Source organism: Acinonyx jubatus, chromosome C1, assembly GCF_027475565.1.
Source record: "Acinonyx jubatus isolate Ajub_Pintada_27869175 chromosome C1, VMU_Ajub_asm_v1.0, whole genome shotgun sequence".
NCBI classification, from domain to species: Eukaryota; Metazoa; Chordata; class Mammalia; order Carnivora; family Felidae; genus Acinonyx; species Acinonyx jubatus.
In genome coordinates, this window is record NC_069381.1 from 163,380,161 (window position 1) to 163,405,426 (window position 25,266).

General features: G+C 37.4%; 1 protein-coding gene across 2 annotated transcripts in view; it reads right to left on the minus strand.

Annotated features, from left to right (window-relative positions):
- PDE11A (phosphodiesterase 11A) overlaps positions 1-25,266 on the minus strand; it is a 406,615-nt gene that overhangs the window by 370,031 nt on the left and 11,318 nt on the right. The window lies entirely within an intron of this gene.

Here is a 25,266-nt window from a genome sequence, read left to right on the forward strand (position 1 = left end):
CTAGATGTGCTCTTACAGAATGCTAGCAATTAGGGTAATAGAATAAAGAGCTAAGTAGTGACTTTTTACAGTTTTCCACATGGCAGGCTTATACGGGTGACTTACACGGTAAGTAAAGATTACTGCCAGAAGATGTCCTCAGAGCTAAGAAGACAAAGTGTATCAAGCACTTACTATGTATTGATCACTTTATTATTTTTTTCTTAAGTAGGCTCCACACCCAACATGGGGCTTGAACTTATGACCCTGAGATCAGCATGCTGTACCTACTGAGCCATCCAGATGTCCCAGCACTGATCAGTTTATCTTATTATTTTTTTAATGTTTATTTTTGAGAGGGAGAGTACAAGCAAGGGAGGGGCAGAGAGAGAGGGAGAGAGAGAATCCCAAGCAGGTTCCACAGTGTCACTGCAGAGCCTGATGTAGGGCTCAAACTCACAACTGTGAGATCATGACCTAAGCCGAAGTCAGACACTTATCTGACTGAGCCACCCAGGTGCCCCAATCACTTTAAATTAAGAGATTAATTTAATCCTCAAAACAGACTTATGAGATGGGGAATCTTCTCCCATTTTAAAGATGGAAAAACTCTGAGAAGTTGGGTATTAAACCCAAGGTGCACAGACAGTGGGTGCCAAAACTGGGATGCAAATCCATTTAGTTTGGCTCCAGAGTAAGGCACACTCTTAGCCACATCACTGGATTGTCTTCTACCTGTGTCAGCTGAGTCTCATCTATGGCAGGATTTGGACTAGTAACAGAGATGCAGGGACTAGGGCAGAATGTTCTCTAAACATTCCTCTGATAGCACCAGGAGGAGCAGACAGGGGGAAGAGAGGCCCTTGTGCACAAATTCCACACTTCCCAGCTTAGTCAGCATGATTAAGAACATGGCCTTGGCATTTAAAATGCAACAGTAAACAAAACAAAGACCCTGTCTTCGTGGAGCTGACATTATGGTGGGGAGACAGCCAATAAACAAATAGGAAAATAAATATAGAGAATAAGAGAACATTGGCACCAAGCGCTGTGAAGAAAAACAAAACTTGGCAAAGGATTAGATAAGGGATGAGGTAGTGGAAAGACCTTTCTGAGGAGGGGACACCTGAGTGGAGATCTGGTGGAAATGAGGCAAGGAGCTATGTTGATATCTAGGGAAAAGAATGTACCAGGTAGAGGAGGCAAGTGCAAGAATTGTGAGATGCGATGCATTTGGAGTAATTAAGAAGACAGTGAATCAAGCACAGAATATTGGTAGTTTGGAGATGCAGGCTACTAAGGAAATAGTGATGGTCAGGAATTAAATTTTAAAAAATGATTAGCACTGTACCTGATACATAGGAAGTGCTCAATAAATGTTGGCTGTTGTATTACTTTTATATAATCATTGTTATTATCCTAAAGTAATAGTGTATGGAAACCTCACTGCATGTGATCCCATCTCTGGTAACTTGAGTGAAATATCAGTAAAGATGGTCAAGGTAGTATGCTGGAACTGGCTTGCAGGGGCTCATAAGAGCCTATTTTATTTTAGCAGCTCTTTCCAACTCTATGTTCAGTGACATTATGTAGCTTGCAATCAGCCATGAAGGGCTTATTTACATGATGGAAATCAACAAGTGCTACACATCAGGATTTTTTTTTCCAGATTCCTAGCTGTTAAACATTTACCAACATTCAGTGAAAAAAAATTTTGTCCATTAACTGATGAATGGATAGATAAAAATGTGTTATATCCATAAAATGGAGTTTTATTTGGCCATAGTAAGGAAGTATACATGTTCTGATATGCTACAACTTAGATGAACCTTAAAAATGTTAAGCAAAGTGAAAGCAGCTACTCACAAAGGACCACATATTGTGTGATTTCATTTATAGGAAATGTCTACAATAAACAAATCCAAAGAGATAGAAAGTAGATTAGTGGTTGCCAGAAGGTGAGGGGAGAGAAGACAGAGAAGAAACAGATGACCACTAACCGGGAGAGTTTCTTTTTGAGATAATGAAAATAATGTTCTAAAACTGATTGTGGTGCTGATTACAAAATTCTGTGACTATACTTAAGTCCACTGAATTGTAAACTTTAAATAGGTGAATTATGTGATATGTGAATTATATCTCAATAAAACTTATAAAACAACAACAACAAAAACCATTTACCAACACATGACTGGTTATAATACAGCAGCAATGTTGTACATGGAAGTAAGAAAAGCACAGAGCATCCTCAAAGAAGGAAGAGAAGTAGACCAGTCCTGGTCTGTCTGGAAATAGAAGGTTTAATAAGCAGTCATCTCCTTAATTCTATCTTCTATGTTTTCATTATAAAAGCAGTTACTTAGCATTTATCATATTCCAGGCTCTGGGGACAAAAGAAGACTAAGACAAAACCTCTGCCTTTGAGGATTCCATGGTCTACAGTACCAAGAGGAGTGGCAGTAGAGAAAGAATACTGGGAAGAGTGGGAAAATTAATTGAGCATATCAAGCTTGGTTTTGAATTGGCTGCAGCCTTATTCCCTGCTTGATTTATGGGATTAATGAAGGAGTCAATGGTTGAGGAAAGAAGCGAGAAGGTGACCAAAAATACTCGTAAGGTAGTCCAGAAGGCTGCAATGGAGGGCTGCATGATAAGATGTGTGTTGATGTGGCCCCAGTTGCCATTTCCTTTTCATTCTCAGTTCGTAGAATAGTATGTGTATTAGTCATGGTCCCAAGAGAAAAACAGAACACAAAATAATTTCAAGAGGGTTAATTTACAAGGAGAATGATTACCAAGGTAGAATATAGACAAACCACTGGGACAGTGAATAAACTTGGGACTTGCAGCAAAAGAGAAGTCACCATCCCCAGACCTAATGGGAGAAGGAAGAGGAAGGTCACCAGGACCCAAAGGACAGGGGGCTTATATAGTAGCAACTGCCTTCAGAGGAGTAGTGACAGCTTGTCAAAGGACATCAACAGCTCAAGTTGACCTCAAATACCTTTGACTCATTTTCCCTCCCTCCTAGCATGACCAGACCCAACTACGAGCTAGAGGGTGCTAGAGCTTGTTGATAGAATCCATATAGGTCATCCTTTCTAGGCAGAGAATAGCAGGGACAAAGAAGGATCTGTATAAGCTATGGGGAGACAAGTAGAAAATATTTGGCCCAGTATGGAACCTTGAAGAAGTCCCCTTATCAAATTCTGGATGCTATAGCTCCAAAGAATCTTCTGAAATTCTGCCCTGTTTTCTGTGTAAGTCTGCTAATTCCATCAAAACTGTCTATAATAGATTCTACAACAACATTTGCAGTCAACAGAACCCTGAAGGGCACTAACCCTGAAAAGGTATGATATTGTGATGATAAGTCAATCAGTTCAAGAAAGATGCTCTGTTGACTCCCTCTCTAGCCACCCCTTCTCTTTCTACCAAGCTGTATATATTGACCAAGTAGCCTCTCATTGGAGAATGGAAAATATAAAAGGGCCTTCCTATTTGTAGTTTTCAAGAACAAGGGCTTCTTTTTTGATCCAAGTATTCATTACTTTATCACTGCCATTGTCAATTAGCATTTATTGATCACTCATTGGCTTCCATACAAGATAACTTCTGTTATTCCAAAGGGAGCTGTTATATTTTAGCATTAGGTGGAACTGTAGAGATCATCTAATACTCCACTTTCATTTTCCACATGTGGAAACTGAGATCTAGAGCAGACACATAACTCCTCCAGTCATCTGCTAAGCACAACCTCTGATGTGCTCCTGGTTCCATCCCACCCTTACCAACATCCCAGAACTTGAAACCAATCTCTTGACCCAATGAACTTCTGTTTCTTAAGTGTGTCTCCTAATCATTCCATCTCCTAAAACAGACTTTCACTGTGTGATCAATAGGCATCATCAGATAGGTTGAAGCAATTTCCAAAATAAAACACTCACTTCAAAAAAGTTAAAATTGGCATATTATTATTTTAGGAGATAGAGGTCCACAGGATCAAACAAAAGAAGGGTTATTCCAATTCCAAAGATTAAAAATCTCTAAACTGTAAGTTCCACAGAGATATTTATATTTATCTTTATAGGAATTTAACATCAGAAGTTGGTCATGTTCTATGTCAAATCCAAAACCAAAGGAGCTGTATTTGGGATTTTCTAGAGAAACAGAACCAATAAAACCAAAAAGTAATATATCCGTATCCATCCATCTATCCATCCAGAGAGAGAGAGAGAGAGAGAGATTTATTATGATGGACTGGCTCACATGATTATGGAGGCTGAATCCCATGATCTGCTGTCTGCAAACTAGAAATCCAGGAAAGCCAGGGCGCCTGGGTGGCTCAGTCAGTTGAGCGTCTGACTTCTGCTCAGGTCATGATCTCATGGCTCGTGAGTTCGAGCCCTGTGTCAAGCTCTGTGCTGACAGCTCAGAGCCTGGAGCCTGCTTCTGATTCTGTGTCTCCCTCTCTCTCTGCCCCTGACCCACTCGCATTCTGTCTCTGTCTCTCTCAAAAATAAATAAACATTTTAAAAAATGTAAAAAAAAAAAAAAGAAAGAAAGAAAGAAATCCAGGAAAGCCAAGTGATGTAATTCAGTCCAAGTCTAAAGACCTGAGAACAAGGGGACTAAATAAGGTAAATCCCAGTCCAAGGGCAGGAGGGGATGAGATGTTCCATCTCAAGCACTAAGGCAGGAAAAGAGTTGAATTCCCTTTTTTTCACCTCTTGTTCTATTCAGGCCTTCAATAGAATGAATGGATGGTGCCCAATCACACTGGAGAGAGCAATCTACTGAGTCCTTCAGTTCAGATGCTAATCTCATCTAGAGATGAGATACCCAAAACAATGTTTAATCTTAGTACTCTGATCCCTACTCAAGTTGACACATAAAATTAACCACTGCAGGTGCCTTACCTGGTTTTAAATTTTGTAAGCACCTCCTTCCCCCATTCTATTTGTGTAGAATTTCAACATTTATCTATGTTTAAGTTGTTATTCCTTATCCTAGTAGTGATTTCACCTTAGTCCAGTATAATTTTATAACCCACAGTAACTCACAAGAGAATAATAAATTTATAAAGTAACTGTGTGGATGCCTATATGCCACACGGGGTAAATTACATTAGCAAAATGGTGAAAGTTACTTTCTCCTTCATATAAAAAGTGCTGCTGCCACATTGCCCTTCTGTACAAAGGCTTATCAAACTTGCATCATACTTGGTAATGTTCCATTGGCCAAAGCCAATCATATAGCCAAGTACAGAGTCAGAGGAGTGACAAGAATGTGAATACTCACAGGTGTGGTTTATTGGACACCACTGATTTAACAGTTAACCACCCAAGCTCCCTCCTAAATCCCCAACCTACATTTCCAACTGCTACAAAGCATTTGCTCTTATATGTCTCACAGACAGCCCAAATTTATCATTCCCAAGATCACTCTCATTCTTCCCCATCTTACACACTCAATCTGAGGTATACTTACCTCAGAAATTTCTTTTTGAATCTAGCCTCTCTTCTCTAAACTCACTTGACTTAATTCAAGTCTTCATCATTTGTCCATTTTCTACCAGTGTCATCTTCCACATAATAAGTGTAATAATGGCACAGCCTTGCCTATAAACTTTTATTTATAGGATTAAGTCCTTGTCAAAGACATGTAGTGGGTTGAGTGATAACCCTCCAAAACATGTATCCTCCCAGAATCTGTGAATGTGATCTTACTGGGAAAGAGGATTTTTGTAGATATAACCAAGGATCTCAAGATTATCCTATAATCAGGAATCCAATGACACTTTTCCTTATAAGATATAGAAGAGAAGACTGAGACACACAGAGAAGGCAATGTGAAGACAGAAGTAGAGGTTGGAGTGAGGAATATCAAGGATTGCTGGCAACTACAAGCTAGGAAAGAAGCATGGAATAGATTCTCCCTCAGAGCATCCAGAAAAAAAAAAAAAATCAACTTTCCCAACATCTTGAATTTGGAGTTCTGGCCTCTGGAACTGCCAGAGAATAAATTTCTGTTGCTTTAAGCCACCAAGTTTGTGGTAATTTGTTACAACAGCCCTGAGAAACTAATGTAAGTTCCTTCATCACTGTACCTCTATTGTCCATCTCTCTTCTTTTCCTTCTCATCTTCTGCTATTCCCTGCTGTCTACTCTCCAAGCATGCAGATCCCTTCTCTCTTCTGGGCTTTCTCCTGAAATGCCCTTCTCCCCTTTCCTGCCTCTCAAACTTCTTTTCTCCAATAAAACCTATTTGAAGTGTCACACCCTCTATGAAGTTTTATCTGCTTTCATAGAATGAAGCTGTGTTCTGTCTTCCAGTGTGATCTGTCCTCCTGCTTCCACACATTTTGGTCAAATATCTACTATAAATCATTTAATACTTGGTGTTTACTCAACCCAACATGATGTATTTCATTCTCCATTAAAAAATTTTTTTTTACAGGGGCGCCTGGGTGGCTCAGTTGGTTAAGTGTCCAACTTCGGCTCAGGTCATAATCTCGCGGTTCGTGAGTTCAAGCCCCGTGTCAGGCTCTGTGCTGATGGCTCAGAGCCTGGAGCCTGTTTCAGATCCTGTGTCTCCCTCTCTCTCTGACCCTCCCCCGTTCATGATCTGTCTCTCTCTGTCTCAAAAATAAATAAACGTTAAAAAAAATTTTTGAAAAAAAAATTTTTTTTTACATTAAAGCACATTTCCTTATTCTTTATCTCTTTATCTTTTTTTCAATTTAGAAATTGAAACCACTCAGAGCTATAAGCCCAGTTGCATTCATTGTATTAAAGAATAATAAGTACCTATAAGGTAAATTTTTTAAATTTCAAAGATACCTAGGTGAACAGTAATGACCAATGAAGGTAGAAAAATAAGCTTCATATGATAAATTAGACAAGTACTGCATGATATCGCTTATATGTAGAATCTAAAAAAGTCAGACACATATCAAAAAAAAAAAAAGAAACAAAGAGAGAGAGTGTGTATGTAAAACAGTGGTTACCAGTGGTAACAGGGGAGGGATAAGATTGATGGTGTTAAAGGGTACAAACTTATAACAAGTACTAAAATAGCCACAGATGTAATGCAGTTTACTGAATAGACAATAATATTGTTCTATAAGTATGTAATATGATAAATATCATTACAACTACAACCATATTATAATATATAAATATATCAAAGTAACATGACGTACCCCTTGAATTTACACAATGTTAGATGTCAAATTTACTCAAAAAAAGTAAAAAATATGCTACAATATCATGCCATAAGTGTTTTAGATATTATTCTTCTTAAAATCAATAGATACTTTATCTGAGAAGAAAAACTAGCAATAATCAAAGTATCTTGCTGAAGAATGATTTGTTGATAAAATAAACTGATTGGCTTTTAACTGTTTCAAACCATTTTCTCTACATTGAGAAACTCAAACTTAGAAGAATATGAGCAGATTCAATATTTTAAAACCATCTTGAATCTTTATAAAGTAACTTACCTACAAGTATCTTAAACAGCCAATAGCTGAGTTAGACACTGAAGTTATAAAATAACGGAAGGACATCCCTTTCGTCAAAGAATATTTACAGTCTAGCTAGGGAGACAATATTTATACTAAAATACAGATGACAATACAAGATGCTATTTCTTGAGTATAAAAAACAAAAAAATCTATACAAGAAATCACAAATGTTCTTAAATGCCATATGATATTGTTTGCATTCAATAATAATTCACAATTAGTATTAATATTGAAAGTGTAGATCTAATATCAGAACAAAAGGAGGAAAAAAATTGAAGGAAAATTTCACAATGAGTGATTTGGTTTTCATGCAAAGAACTAAAATAAAAGGAGGGTGCAAATCAAATTCAGCAATACATTGAGAAGATCATAAACCATGATCAAGTAGGACTTATTTCAGGGATGCAAGAATGGTTCAACATCCACAAAGTAGTCGATGTGATATACCACATTAATAAAATGAAGGATAAAAATCATACAATCATCTAAACAGATGCAGAAAAAAGCGCTTAACAAAATTCAACATCCATTTATGACAAAAACTTTCAACAAAGTAGGGATAGAGGGAATGTACCTCAACATAACAAAGGCCATACATATATGACAAGTCCACAGCTAACATAATATTCAATGGTGAAAAGCTGAAAACTTTTCGTCTAAGATCAGGAATAAGACAAGGATGCCCACTCACTCTTGCCACAGTATTCTGGAAGTCCTAACCAAAGCAATGAGGCAAGGAAAAGAAATAAAATATATCCAAATTAGAAAGAAGTAAAACTGCCACTATTTGCACATACAATGATATTATATATAAAACCCTAAATATTTCATCAAAAAACTGTTACAACTAATAAATATAATAAATTTGCAGGATACAAAGTTGGTGCACAAACATCTTCTGTAGTTAAATACTCTAATAATGAACTATCAGAAAGAGAAATGAAGAAAACGATTGCATTTACAATTGCATCAAAAAGAATAAAATACCTAGGAATTAATTTAACCAAAAAGGTGAAAGACCTATATGTTGAAAGCCACAAGACGTTAATGAGAAAAATTAAAGAATATATAAATAAACGGAAAGATAGTCCATGCTCAAGGATTGAAAGAATCAGTATTTTTAAAAGATCCATACTATACAAAGTAATCTACAAATTCAATGCACTATCAAAATTCCTATGGCATTTTCATCCTAAAATTTGTGTGGAATCACAAAAGACCCTGAACAGCCAAAGCAATCTTGAGAAAGAAGAACAAAGCTGGAGGAATCATGCTCCCTGATTTCAAACTGTATTCCAAAGCTGTAGTAATTAAAACAGTATGACACTGGCATAAAAACAGACATATAGATCAACAGAACAAAATAGAGAGATGAGAAATAAACCCATGCATATATGGTCAATTAATTTATGACAAATGAGCCAAGGGAAGGACAGTCTCTTCAATAAACAGTGTTGGGAAAATTGAACAGCCACATATAAAAGAGTAAAACCTGACAACTATTTTACACCATACACAAAAATTAACTAAAAATGGATTAAAGACTTAAATGTGAGACCTGAAACCATCAAACTCCGAGAAGAAAACATAGATGGTAGGCTCCTATCATCTCTAAGACATATTTTAATATGACATGAAAGCAAAGCAAGAAAAGCAGAAATAAACAAGTGAGGGGCACCTGGGTGGTTCAATTGGTTAAGCATCTGACTCCTGGTTTTGGCTCAGGTCATGATTTCATGGTTTGTGAGTTCGAGCCCTGCATCTGGCTCTGTGTTGACAGTGCAGAGCGTGCTTGGGATTCTCTCTCTGTCTCTCTCTCAAAATAAATAAATTTTTAAAAATAATAAATAAATAAGTAGGACTATATCAAACTAAAGAGCTTCTGCACAGCAAAAGAAATCATTAAGAAAATGAAAAAGCAACTTACTGAGTGGGAGAAAATATTTGCAAATCATATAACCAATAAAGAGCTAATAATCAAAATTTCTAAAGGATTTGTATAGCTCAATAGCAAAAAAACAAAAACAAAAACAAGAAAACCCACAAACAATCCAATTTTTAAAAATGGGTAGAAGATATTTTTCCAAAAAAGACATACAGATGGCCAACAGGTACATAAAAAGGTGTTCAACATCATTAATCATCAAGGAAATGCAATTCAAAACCATAATTAGATATCACCTGACACCTGTTAGAATGGCTATTATCAAAAAGACAAGAAATAACAAATGCTGGCAAGGATGTGAAGAAAAGGGAACTCTCATGTACTCTTAGTATAGCCACTATGGAAAAGAGTATGGAAGTTCCTTAAAAATTAAAAACAGAACTATCATATCATCCAGCAACACCACTTCTGGGTACTTAGCCAAAGAAAACAAAAACAAGAACTTGAAAAGTTGCACCCCCATTTCATTGCAGCATTATTCACAATAGCCAAGATACATAAACAACTGAAGTGTCCAGTGATGAATGAATGGATAAAGAAAATGTGGTATATACATACAATGGAATATTATATAGCCATAGAAAAGAATGAAATCATGCCATTTGCAACAACGTAGATGGACCTTGCGGGCATTATGCTAACTGAAATAAATCAGACAATGACAGTACGATCTCACTTACATGTAGAATCTTAAAAAACAAAACCAAAAAAACCAAGCCCATAGATACAGGGAACAGGCTGGTGGTTGCCAGAGGCAGGGGGAATGTATGAACTGGGTCAAAAGGTACAAACTTCCAGTTTTAAAATAAGTCATGGGGATGAAATGTATAGCATGGTGACTATAGTTAATAATACTGCACTGTACACTTGAAAGTTGTCAAGAGAGTAAACTTAAATATTCTCATCACAATAAAAAAAAAAGTGTAACCATGTGTGGTGATGGATGTTAACTAGGCTTGCTATAGTGACCATTTGCAATATATACATATAGTTGAATCATTGCGTTTTACTCCTGAAACTGACATAGTATCAATTATACCTCAATGAAGATAATTTTTAAAAAATAGAGCAAAGCTAGCACCAAGGGTGTGATTGGCCCAGGCAACAGGTAAATAAAAGAGCAAAGAGGCTGGGCCAAGAGAGCGACTGTTTGAAGTGAAAATATGAGAAAAGGAAATGCTTACACATACTTATGGTAGGTGGTATCTTGTTTGCCATTATTCACTACCTCTTCCTTCTAACAGTATGACATACTACTGTTATGTGACTTGACATTCCTCCTGCAGGGAGAGTATACCTCCTCACCTCACTGGCTTTGGGCTTGGCCACTTACATGTTTTGGTCATTAGAATGTGAACACACGTAATATATGCCACAGCTGAGCAGAAGCTTTATGAAGAAGCTTCTTCCAGGGCTTTAGATCTTTCCCTCTGTCACAAGAAGGGGAATGTCCCATATAGGTACTTCCCCTTTAACCTGGGTCCCAGAATGTGAAGACACTTAGAACAAAGCCACAGCTGACCACAGGCTACACTTCCTGTGAATGAGAAATACATGTTTTGTTGTTGCAAGACCATAAGGTTTTGTTACAATAGCAAAGTTGACTAATACAGAAAATGAGACTAGAAGTAGGGTGCTGCTCTGTAGACCTATCTTCAGCACCACAGAGTTGGTGGAATGGAAACTAAACTGTTATTTGGAGCTAGAAAAAAGTGACCTATGTTACATAGGGATCAAACACTTGGGGAAATTGTCACCTGCAATTACTTGAACATCAGGTAATAAACCTAATGAATTTGACTTTGGGTAAAGTGAAATAAATGGTTCTGCAAATAAACTATACTGAAAGTGAGAGATCTGCCCCCCCCCAATTTTATAAATAGTGCCCCTTTCTGCACTCCTTCCTCTGCCTTCTTAGTGCCTGTCATCAGCTCTTGTGCCCTTATGCAACACCCCACCCCTACAGTGGTGCCCCACTCACACCTGCCTCTACTACCATAATATTCTGTGCTTCAATGAGTCCCCACTTTGTGGAGAAGGAGGAATTAAAGCTGAAGAACTGTATGAAACTGTGATTTCAAACTCAAAAGTAGATGGTAATGATCACTGAGTGACAAATATAGAGAAGGAAATTTGATTCTAAATTCTTCCCCATGTTAATATTTTAGAAGAATGTGACGATGAGGGAGAATAAGCAAATGCTCTCAAAATCATGCTGTATTATACACAACATCGTGTGAGACACAAGGGCTTAATTTAAAAAATTACTCTTCTTGAAAACTAAATGGTATGTTGTTTTCCAAAAGAACCACTGACTAGAGGTTTTCATCTAGAAAGTACTTTACTAGCTAGTATAAAAAATTTTAAGAACAAAGCAACTAACAATGTTCCCTGCTTTCTGAAGAGTTCCCTCTGTTCTATCTGAAACATGCAAACAATTGCCAAGTTAACTGATCTAACATTTTTACTTTAATTAAATGAAACCATACTTTATTCTTCCAGATCCTTATCAAGATATATATTAGAACTGTCTATGCTGAAAGTGATAAATATACATCTTATATAATCATCCAACTACCTGTGATACTTCTCAAATATATTTTTGTTGATATGCGATCAGCATAACATTTCCTTTCTACTGATGTTTCCTGGTTCCTGTTAATGGCCCTATAAAACAAGGATACTTACTTCTTTCAGATTACATAAACATAGTAATCTGTTCTCTAATTAACATGAATCATTTTTTCTATTGAATCTTTAATTCAAGTTTAGGAGACAATAGCAGACTTCAGTAACCTGACAACCTTAGATGGTTGTAAAGTTCATTATTCTTTCCTTTGCTTTGTCAAGGCACCCCAAATTTAGGTTGGAGAGTACCTAGAGAGTAATTCCCTTTGAGGTTCCTGTTATTCATAAGGAGGTATGTTGCACTGATATAGTATCTGTATCAGTTAGGATTTGACCAAGGATTCAGGGCCACTGTGAGTGATGTGAATAAGGGAGTTACTAAAGGAGACCTTACACAATTTGGGAAGAAGCAGAGGAATACAGGTCCAGAAGGGAGCATCTAAAGGATTAGAGCAAAGTCTCTAAGATCACAAAGGAGAGTTGGGGAAGGCTATGGAAGTTTGTGGGCTCTGATTTCATGATGGGCTTACAGTTACTGTAGGTCAGCAGGGCAGATAGTGAGGAAGGAGAGCGGGAGCAAAGTAGGTAGAAGAAGGACAAACTCGGTGAGGCAGTGAGGACAGACTGGTACTGTTTTGTCTATTTCTCATCTATTCCAAACCTTTATTATGTGGATGGCCCAAGGCTCAAACTGAAAGAGATCTGGTAGGAGCTGGGAGAAGCTGAGTCCACTTGCTGCCCCACCACATGAAGGCTGCAGTCAACAGATTAGCAACAAGTATAAGTTGCACCTGGGGCCCTGCAGCAACCTGACAAATGTAAAGGCTTTTGCCTAACTCTGCCCCTTTCCAAATCTCAGGCAGGTTTCTCACATGACCAGCCTTAACCAGGAACCACACAGAGAAGAGAACTCTGGCAAACACAGCTGATAGAGAATAAAACGGCATAGTGCCCAGACATCCCTTCATGTAAACTGACCCTAAGATGGAGTTAAGCCTCTCAAAGACAACATATATTCATTTGATAATAAAGCCCATCATAGTACAGAATTTTAATGACTGCATTTATTTGCAAATTTTCCTCCAAACTTTTTTCTAATACCAGAAACATCACTACCAGCAAAGAGGTATTTATTTTGCTCTTACCAAGATAAACATAAATGTAAAACAACATTCAACATCTTATCACTGTTTGATTTTTTAAATGGAAGAAATCTACTTAATACTTCTCTATTCCCACCGAACTGCCCTTTACCACCTCAGCTCTTCTCATACTATCTTCTTTCTGCTTCTCCTAGGTCAAAAGTATTTAAACTCCAAACATAGGGCCTTCCTTCTTGTTCCTCCCTGCAATGTGGCCTTTTGTCAAAACCACCAAGGCCATCTGTCAGAGTCGTATAAATCTAAGCTATAATTATGAGTATGAATTTAAGTTCAAGTCTTTCTTACAGAGTTTTCTGTCCCATATAAATTAAAATATGAAGTATGTCACCAAATTCTATATCCTTGCAAACCCAACTCAGCTCTGAGACTGGTAACATCCCTAATACACTCTTGGAGTCCCTACAGATGTCTCTGCCCTCATCAAAGAATTTCTCCAGGGAGAGTAACAAGCTCAACTTCGTCTGAAGTCTTGGTCCCCAGGGACACATTCTTCCATACAGTAGTGGCACTGAACTCCCACTTGCCAGAAGCATTAAAATTGGGCCCAAGCACTTAGTTGACTTAATAGAACCTTCTGGAGATCACAGCTTTTTCAATAATGTTCCCCTCACTTTGGGAATTTTCAGGTAGGGTAACTTCTCAATAGAAGCATTTGCTAATAAGTTAACTCATTAACATATTATCCCTATGATATGGTAAAAAGTCACCAGGAATTGGGGCAGAAGATCCAAAGGTTGGTTCTAGCACAAGTCCCAAGGAAAAGGTAAAATCCACCTTCTTTTTCCCTGATGTTTATTTTTGAGAGAGAGAGAGAGAGCATGAGCAGGGGAAGAGGCAGAGAGAGAGGGAGACAATCCGAAGCAGGTTCCAGGCTCTGAGCTATCAGCACAGAGCCCGACATGGGGCTCAAACTCATAAACCATGAAATCATGGCGGAAGTTGGATGCTTAACCGACTGAGTCATCCAGGCAGCCCTGAGAAGGTAAAATCCATCTTACAGGGGTGTTGTTGTGAAGTGGAAATTAGAGAATGGATATCCTATTCTCACCCATAATGACCCCTGACCGACTAAGTCCATTACCCACCTTTTTGGTAAGGAAATACCTTCCCTTTCCTGCATTGGGCCCTACATTTGGGTAATGGAGTGTTTATAGGACTGCATAGCCAAATCAGGGGCCACTTCACACCACACAGAGCCACCATTCCCTTGTATACAGGCCCTGTTGTGGACCTGCTCCACCATGACTCATAGCCAATTCCTGTGAGGTGGGAGGCCTTTCCACACTAATGGTGAGGGTTGTCTTTTTTCTTCATCCTCTTTCTCAAAAGGGTACATGCTATCCCTCCCTTCAGTCCAGCCTCACATTACTCAGGATTAAAAAGGTACCCTAAAAAGATTAATGCAAACATATTACATGTTATGTGACATAAATGCTTATTAACATAGAACATGCATTTCTCCTTCTCTCTAGGTTTTATTTTATGTCACACATGGTCAACAATTTGCTTTTTGTTCCAATAATATTCCTAAGATAAGACCAAATATTTGACTTCAATTTCCTTATTTTTTCTTAAAGTTAGTTATAATGAAGTTATAGCTATAAATATAATAAAGATATAATAAAAAGCAAACAAATAACCAAACATAGCTTAATGAAAACTAAAGCTAATGTCTGCTACATTTACATTTAAATGATAGAGAAGTAAGTATGTGGAAATTATCTCCATCATCAATAGCAGTTGCTAGGCTTATAAAATATTTTGTGCATGTAGAGACTACTGAAGCACAATAGATTTCAGTTCTCTTCTCTCTCTCCCTCATGCTGGCCTTATCAACATCCCTAGTCTGCAGACGAAAGTCAGTTCTGACTCTGAAGGGCATTTGATCATAGATTACACACAATCAAAAATTTCAACTTTTATTTATTTTTTTTAAATGTTTATTTATTTTTGAGACAGAGAGAGAGCATGAATGGGGGAGGAGCAGAGAGAGAGGGAGACAACAGAATCCGAAGCAGGCTCCAGGCTCTGAGCTGTCAGCACAGAGCCCGACACGGGGCTCGAACTCATGGACCATGAGATCGTGACCTGAGCTGAAGTCGGACGCTTAACCAACAGAGCCACCCAGGCGTTCCATCAACTTTTATTTTTAAATGTTAAACTTACTACAGGCTGATCAAAAAAGATCAAATATGACTTCCTTAAACATGCAATATTTGAAACTGGAACTATTGGTTTATAACTGGTATTTTTAAGGTGCAAGAGCATTTCATGAAGATGTTGCCTGTTTCAAATACTGAATAAGATCATCTCTCTCACTCTTCTTTTTAAGACCAGCAAAGACCATTTTAGTTCCAGGGATATATTCCTTTGGGTTCTCTAAATATTCTATCAGAGTTTCCTCTCCCCAGATAATACCTACAAAGGTGAAAATAAGTTTTAAGTTTGTGTAGTTAAATTTGTAAGGTTTACTTTCTGATGTGACCCACATATTTGAACAGAAGATTATTCCTGGATTCAATAGGAAAACTATTACAACTGGGAATACTTACAGTTTCTGATCTACAAGAAAATTCCAAAGTTAGTCTTTGGTGTTCTAGTCTTAGGGTTCCCTATAGAAATCTAATACTCACATGCTATTTAGCATGGCCCAAGGTACAGGAATAAACTTCCAACCCCAGACATGTTGGACATAAGCAGTACCCTATTCTCCTAGAATCAAAGTTCCTTCTAGAAGAGGCCTTAGAAATTAATCCAACCCCTCATTTTGAAGATGAATAAATGACCCAAAGAGAGAAGAAGAACTTGCCCTAAGATACAGACTATTTAGAGTTAAGAATGGTGACTGCTAACTCATTTTCATGTTTTTTCTTCCAATCATAACAAGTTGCCTCTGTCCAAATCTCTATCAAAAACCTATGGTTTCAGGAATCCAGTTTTATAATGAGACTGAAAGGCTGTCTCTTCTTTTTTTCCTTTCTAAAACCAGTCAAAAAGAATATGGACAAAGAGAGACAGAAATACTAACTCCACTTTTGATAAAATTTATCAAACTTAATATAATTAGAAGACTACCAAAAATATAAAACCTGGACTGAGTTGAGAGGACATCTGTCACTAATGATCTCAAAAGAAGAGTTCTCCAAAGTAGGTGGTAAATCCTAAGGGGTAAGTCATAGTCCTCTATGAAGCTGGCTGTGAAAATCTTCCTAAATTCAATTTGACACCACGAAGCGTCGGTCAGAGGAGCCAGGATTAAAGAAGAAAACACAGTCTGCCTTTTGATTTCCATTTGCGTGGAATATCTTTTTCCAACCCTCCACTTTCAGTCTGTGTATGTCCTTACATTTAAAGTGAGTATCTCTTGGGGCACGCGGGTGGCTCAGTTGGTTGGGCGTCCAACTTTGGCTCAGGTCATGATCTTGCAGTTTGTGAGTTCAAGCCCCGCTTGGGGCCCTGTGCTGACAGCTCAGAGCCTGGATCCTGCTTCAGATTCTGTGTCTCCCCCTCTCTCTGCCCCTCCCATGTTCATGCTCTGTCTCTCAATAATAAATAAACATTTTTTTAAAAAAATGTTTTTAAATAAAGTATCTGTTGTAGGCAACATATAAGTGGGTCTTAATTTTTTTTATCCATTCAGTCACTGTATGCCTTTTGATTGCAGCAGTTGGTTCACTAACATTTGAAATAATTACTGATTGGCTGCATACTTATTGCCATTCTGTTCATTGTTTTCTGGTTGTTTTTACAGGTCTTCTCTATTCCTTTCTTGTTTGCTCTCTTCCCTTGTAGTTCGATGGCTTTCTTTAGTGTTACATTTAGATTCTTTTCTCTTTATTATTTTGTGCATTATTACAGGTTTTTAATTTGTGGTTACCACAAATTCAGACAGAACATTAGATTCACACAGAACAGCTTATGTGTATAGCAGTCTATATTAAGTTGATGGTCCCTTAAGTCTAAACACATTCTAAAAGCATTAAATTTTTACTCTCTCCTCCATGTTTTTACATATATGATGTCATATTATTTTTGTTTTGTGTATCTCTTGGCTAGTTTTTGTAGATATAATTTATTTTTACTACTTTTGTGTTTTAAACTCCATACTGGCTTTGCAAGTGATTAATCTACTACCTCAACTATATGTTTCCTTTTACCTCTGAAATTTTTTCCTGTCATAATTTTTAGTTATGATATTTTCAATTAAAGAATTCTCTTTAATACTTCTTATAAGGCTTGTTTAGTGTTGATGAACTCCTTTAACTTTTTTTTTTTTTTCAGTCTAGAGTTTGTCTGGGAAACTATCTCTCCTTCTGTTCTGAATGATAACCTTACTGGGTAAAATATTCTTAGTTGTAGGTTTTTTCCTCTCAGCATTTTGAATACATCATGCTACTCCCTTCTGGCCTAAAAAGTTTATGCTGAAAAAAATCAGCTGATAGCTTTATGAGGTTTCCCTTATATGTAACTGTTTTTTTTTTTCTTTTGCTGGTTTTAAAATTCTGTTTATCAGCACTTGTCTCCATTTTAATTATTTTGTGTCTTGGTGTGGACCTCCTTGGGTTCATCTTGTTAGGGGTCCTCTGTGCTTCTTGAATCTGGATGTTTGTTTCCTTCCCCAGGTTAGGGAAGTTTTTAGCTATTATTTCTTCAAATAAGTTTTCTACCCCTTTCTCTCTCCTCCTTTTGCAATCCCTATAATGTGAATGTTATTATTCTTGATGATGTTGCAGAGGTTTTTTAACCTATTCTCCTTTTTTATTATTCTTTTGCCTTTTTGCTATTCAGCTTAGTGGCTTTCCATCACCCTGTCTTCCAGATGGCTGATAGTTCCTTTGCTTCCTCTAATCTGCTCTTGATTCCCTCCGGTGCATTTTTTTAATCTCAATTATTGAATTCTCAGCTCTGACTGCTTCTTTTATGTTTTAAACATCTTTGTTGAAGTTGAAGTTCCTGGAGTTAAGCCACTGATTTTCAAACCCAGATATTATGGGGATTTGTCTTCCAGTTCAAGTCCTCTGTGCCATGAGTGCCTGGTGTGGAGTCTGATCCTCTCACATCTCTGTGTTTGTGATGTCTCACCTATTGTGTGCTGGGGGTTTAGTTCCCAATTGTGTTTCCACTCCTCTTAACCTTTTTGATGTGGCCTTCTCTCTATGATTAGCTGTGGAAGGTCTGTTCTGCCAATCTTCAGGTTGTTTTCAGAGTTATTTGCATAGATATAGCTGTTATTTCAGTGTATCCATGGGATGAGGTGAGCTCAGGATCTTCTCACTCTGCCATTTTCCTAAAACTCCCTGGGTTTGACTTTTTAAGATTCCACACATAATTGATATTAAACAGTATTTTTTCCTGTAACTTATTTCATTCAGCATAATGCCTTGAAGGTTCATCTAAGCTTTTGCAAATGGCAGGATTTCCTTCTTTCTCATGGCTGAATATTCCAATGTATACATTTACCACAATCTTCTTTCTCTATTCATCTGATGATAAACACTTAGGTTGTTAACCAGTATTATTGTGGACAATGCTGCAGTGAACGTGGGGGGCAGATATCTCTTCCAGATCCTATTTCATTTCCTCTGGATACATACCAAGAGATGAGATTACTAGATCATATGGTAGTTCTATTTTTAATCTTTGAGGAATCTCCACACTGTTTTCCATAATGGCTGCACCAATTTATACTTCCACCACCAATGCACAAGTGTTTCCTGTTCTCCACACCTTTGCCAACATTTGTTATTTCTTGTCTTTTTTGATGATACCAATTCTAACAGGCATGAGGTGATATCTCACTGTGGTTTTCACTTGCATGTCCCTGATAATTAGTGACGTTGAACACCTGTTCATGTACCTGTTGTCCATTTATATGCCTTCTTTGGGAAAATGTCTATTCAGTTCCTCTGCCCATTTTTTTATTTGGGTTGTTTGCTTTTTCACTACTGAGTTGCATCAGTTCTTTAAAGATTTTGAATATCAATCCCTGCCCATTGTGTGCTGGGGTTTAGTTCCCAATTGTGTACATATAACTTACAAAGACTTTCAGATATATAATTTACAAATATTTTCTTCCATTACATAGGTTGCTGTTCATTTTGTTGACTGTTTCTTTTGCTGTGCAGGAGCTTTTTAGTTTGACGCAGTCCCACTTAATGATTATTGTTCTTGTTGTTTGTGCTTTTGGTGTCATATCCAGAAGATCATTACAAAGATCAATGCCAAGAAGATTTTTCCTGGAGCACCTGGGTGGCTCAGTCGGTTAGGCGTCCGACATCGGCTCAGGTCATGATCTCACGGTTTGTGGGTTCAAGCCCCGCATTGGGCTCTGTGCTGACAGCTCAGAGCCTGGAGCCTACTTCGGATCCTGTGTCTCCCTCTCTCTCTGCTCCTCCCCCACTCATGCTTGCTCTCCCTCTCTCTCTCTCTCTCTCTCAAAAATAAATAAAGCTTTAAAAAAATTTTTAAAAATAAGATGTTTTCTTCTAGGAGTTTTATAATTTCAAGACTTAAATTTAATTAAGTCTTTTACCCATTTCAAGTTAATTTTTATAAGTGGTTTAATATAGGAATCCAATTTCATTCTGCTACTTATTATTCTTATGTAACCAGTAAAACAAATAGCAATATTATATCCCCAAATAAGTCACAAATATTACTTAACTGATCCGGCTTAGGGAAATTTTATTTCTAATTCTTAAATAATGTTAAAGCCAAACCTTCTTTTTTTTTTTTTTAAATGTTTATTTATTTTTGAAGGAGAGACAGAGTGTGAGTGGGGTAGGGGCAGAGAGGGAGGGAGACATAGAATCCAAAGCAGGCTCCAGGCTCCGAGCTGTCAGCACAGAGCCCGACGCGGGGCTCAAACTCACAAACCGCGAGATCGTGACCTGAGCTGAAGTCGGCTGCCCAACCGACTGAGCCACCCAGGCGCCCCAAAGCCAAACCTTCTATGCAGCTTTTAATCTTTGACAACAATCTATAATAAGAGATATATTTGTAGTAAGTTTTAATATTATTTGTAATCAATGCTAACAAGCAATAAAATTGGCAGCTAGAGAAATAAATGTTAGGTTATAACTAGTCTACAAGTTAGGACTCAAAAGTTGAGTGCTCTTATAATGTGATAATAAAATAATAAAATGACACTATAGGAAGATATTACTTTAAAAACTAAAGAACCACATTCACATAATAAATCTAAGTTTCAGACTTATTTATTCAACAGTCTATCAATGAGAAATCCTATTGCAATAAATGCAATTCAACTCTGACACTTATTGCCTGGAATTAAAACTGACTCCAGAGTCCCCAGCAGTTCTGCCCTCACTTCAGACACCAGGTACAAGTTTGGGGTCCCAGGCCACCCAAAATTCTAATCAACTGGCTATAAATTAGAGGGTTCTCAGGATCCTCTCAAGTTTGATAACTTGCTAGAACAATTTTCCAGAACTCAGGAAAACACTATACTTTTAATTACAGGTTTAACATAAAGGATGCAAATCAGGACCAGCAAGATAAAGAGATCCATATAATGAAGTCTGGGAAAGTCTCAAACACAGAGCTTCTGGGTCCTGTCCCTACAGAATCAAGACTCATCACTCTTCTACGACACTGATATGCTCACCAATCAGGAACCTCAACCAGAGCTTCCAATTAAAGTGTCCAGAGCTTTTATGGGGGTTTTATTATGTAAGAATACCTATTGAGGGGTGCTTAACTAGCTTGGTCAGTTAAGTGTGCAACTCCTGATTTCATGATCTCATGGTTTGTGGGATTAAGCTCTAGATCAGGCTCCACTCTGACAGTGCAGGGCCTACTTGGGATTCTCTCTCCCTCTCTCTCTCCCATGCTCACACTCTCTCCCTCTCTCTCTTAAAATAAATAAACATTTTAAAAAAAACAAAGAATACCTAGTGAAACATTAGCCATGTGACAGAACTCAATTTGCAGCAACTATCCCCTAACCCTGGAAGTTAGACTGATATCACCTAGCCCAAAGCTCCAACTCTCTAATCACATAGCTGGTCTTTCAAGTTTGGCCACCCCCATCCAGAAACTCTCCAGGAACCTACCATAAGTCCCCTCATTAGCATAAACTCAGGTGGTGGTCCCAGGGCCCAAACTTGCATAAAAGAAACACTCCTATCACTTGGGAAACTCTAAGGTTTTCAGATTCCCATCTAGGAACCTGGAACAAAGACCAGACAAATTCTTTATTATAGAATACCTATTAACCAGTATTTTTGCACAACAAACACAATGATATTGTGTTAAAAACAATTACAATAATGTTTAAAAAGATTCTAAAGCACCCTTGACCAAAGATTAAGTTTTATTCTATTTTGTTTTAATATAAATTTTTATCATTATCTATGTATTTATTTTATATGTATATATGGGTGTTCTCTGAATAAAGATACGCTGAGGTCCTAACCCCTACTACCTCAGAATATGGCTTTGTTTGGAAATACGATCACTGCAGCTGTGATTAGGTAACTTGAAATGAGGTCATACTGCAGTAGGATGAACTCCCAACCTAATATGATTGGTATCCTTATAAGATAGCCATGTGAAGACAGAGACACACAGGGATCATGAAATGACAGACATTGGAGTTATGCAGCTGTAGACCCAAAACACCAAGATAAATGACAAATTACCAGAAACTAGGAAGAAACAAGGAAGGATTGTCTTACAGGTTTCAGAGAGAGTATGGCCCTGCAAACATTTTGTACTTCTAGCCTTTTGATTTTGTACTTTTGATTTTGTACTTCTAGCCTCCAGAACTGTGAGAACATAAGTTTCTGCTATTTTAAGCCACCCAATTTATGGTACTTTGGTACAGCAGCCCTAAGAAACCAATATAGTCCTCAAGTGTTTACCATATATTCTCCACCCCACTTTACCCTGGCTTGCTTGGAAACCCAAGAGAAGTCTGGGACCAAGGGTTTTTGCTAGCTCTCCATCCTACTAAACTGTATTGCTCCCAACATTTCAGAAAGACAAAAAAAAATCTTGTTTTCACCAAAAAAGCTGTGAAAACCCTGCATGTTCTAATTTTGCTTTAACCAAACCATTTGAGTATCCACAGGTCCCTTTTCCCAATATTCTAGATAACAAAAATTTCACTGTATCTCACCTATCTGCAGTGTAAGCACCTGACAATTAGCTTTTTTGACTATAATATAAATGCCTGACATTAAACTTTTGTTTACCATGGCATCCACTTCAGAAACATCCAGTTTGAGTAAACACATTGCCAGTTACGTGAGTACATAAAGAGCCAGGGTCCTCCACCCATGAAGTTAACCCCCCTTTTTATTTTTTTTTATTTTTTTAATTTATTTTTTTTTCAACGTTTATTTATTTTTGGGACAGAGAGAGACAGAGCATGAACGGGGGAGGGGCAGAGAGAGAGGGAGACACAGAATCGGAAATAGGCTCCAGCCTCTGAGCCATCAGCCCAGAGCCCGACGCGGGGCTCGAACTCACGGACCGCGAGATCGTGACCTGGCTGAAGTCGGACGCTTAACCGACTGCGCCATCCAGGCGCCCCAACCCCCTTTTTAGAAAGCTCTGGTAGACTTAGATAACTGCATTTGAGGACTGCTTGTTTTTCCCTTCCCATGCTTTAATTCCCACCCTTATGTTTTAAATTCACCAATAAAGAGTGAACCTTCAAAACCCTAGGCACCCCACCCATGACTCCAATAAAAGCAGAACGCTAGACCTGCTCACTAGCTTGCTCTCAGTCTGTTTCTCTCACGTGCTCTCTCTCCTCTCAACCTCACTGGGTGGTCCCAGGCATCCAATCCAACCTCCAGGACTTGTGAGTAATAAATCTTGTCTTTTCAAAGTTCCCTGATAGTTGCTGATGAGGTGTGTCTTGCCATCATAATAAGAACCACAAGGCCTGGTCCAGCCACATTACCAACTTTGGCTGGGGAGATGTCTGTAGGGGCTCACTACAAATAGTATGGGCCCAGGTGAGTGTCCCCAGGCATTTCTAGTCAATAACATCACTATAGATAGGCTAAGACCAACCCAAGACACTATCTTACTAGAAATATTAACACAGGTTAAAATAAGCAAAATCCCTCTTTTGACAAAATTAAGCTATTACATGTGCACTCAAACAAAAAACATTGTGCACAAAACGCCAACTCCTCTCTTTAAACCCTTCTCCTACAATATAGTCCACAAAGCTCAATCAAATAAGCACAATACAAGCACTATAAAACCCATTAAGAAATTTTAAAATACCAAATTCAAATCATGTATGAAGAGTACTTACAGTTGCAATAATCTGTATTTTAAACTTCTCCAAACACCAAAGCCAGACAAAGACACCACAAGAAAACTACAAACCAGTAACTCTTATCACTAATGCAAAAATCCTCAACAAAATACTAGGAAACTAAATCCAACTCACATTAAAAGAATTATACACTATGGCCAAATTTATCCCAGGAATGCAAGGATGATTCAATATAAGAAAATCAATTACCTTAGCATAATACATTAATAGAGCAAAAGGAAAAAGAATAGATGATTGTTTCAATACCTGCAGAAAAAAAAAATTGACAAATTCTAATATTCTTTCATGACATAAACACTCTGTAAACTAAGAATAAAAGATAACTTGCCTAACATGAAAACAGGGATTTTTGGAAACCCCCAGATAATATCATACCCAAGGTGAAAAGCTAAAAACTTTCCCTCTAAGATCAGGAACATTTTTACCAGTTCTACTCAGAATTCCACTAGAAGTCCTAGCCTGAGCAATTAGGGAATAATAAGAAATAACAGCCATCCAAATTGGAAAGGAAGAAGTAAAACCACTTCTATTCACAGATGATATGATTCTAAATATAGAAAATCGCAAAGGAGCCACAAAAATCTATTGGACTAACAAATTCAGCAAAGCAGGGTGCAAGGTCAACATACAAAGGTCAGTTGTGTTTTATATACAAGCAATGAACAATTCAAAAAGAAAATTAAGAAAACAATGTTATTTATAATAGTTTCTAAAATGATAAAATACTTAGGAAAAATTTAACCCAGGAAGTGAAAGACTCATACACTGAAAATTACAAAACATTGCTTAAAGAAATGAAAGGAGACCTAAATAAATGGAAAGTCATCCCATGTTCATACATTGGAACATTAGTGTTGCTAAAATGGCAATACCCCCAAAACAACCTATAGACACAATGCAATCTCTATCAAAAATTCCAAAATTTTTGCAGAAATGAGGAAGGTGATCTGCAAATTCACAGAATTGCAAAAGGCCCTGAACAGTTAAAATAGTATCAAAAAAGAAAAACACAGCTGGAGGGCTCAACACTTCCTAATTTCAAAACTTACTACAAAACTACAGTAATAAAAACAGTAATAAAAATAGAATTGAATATGCAGCAGCAAGCCCCAACATATATGGCCAGTCTGTTTTTCAACAAGGGTATCAAGACCACTCAACTGGGAAATAATCATCTTTCAAGAAATGGAGTTGGGATAACTAGATAATCACATGAAAAAGAAAGAAATTGAACTATTTCCTCACTATCAAAAATCAAATGAATATGGTCAACAATCTAAATATATGAGCCAAAACTATAAAAGTATTTGAAGAATACACAAGGGTAAATCTTTAGTAGGACCTTAGATTTGGTGATAGATTCGTAGATTTGGTACCAAGAAAATACCAACAAAAAAATAGATAAATGGACTTTATGCAAATTAAAAACTTCTGTGCATCAAAGGACCTTATCAACCAAATGAAAACAAACTACAGAATAAAAGAAAATATTTGAAAATCTCCTATTCGATGAGGGTTTAGTATCCAGAATACATAAAGAACTCTTACAAGAAAAAAGACAAACACTTCAAATAAAAAATAGGCAGAGGACATGAATACACATTTTTCCAAATATACAAATGGCCAACAAGTTGTTAAACAGAAAAATTTCAACTGAGTGAATTTAAGGATCAAATTGGCTTTTATTCAATGATTTATGAAT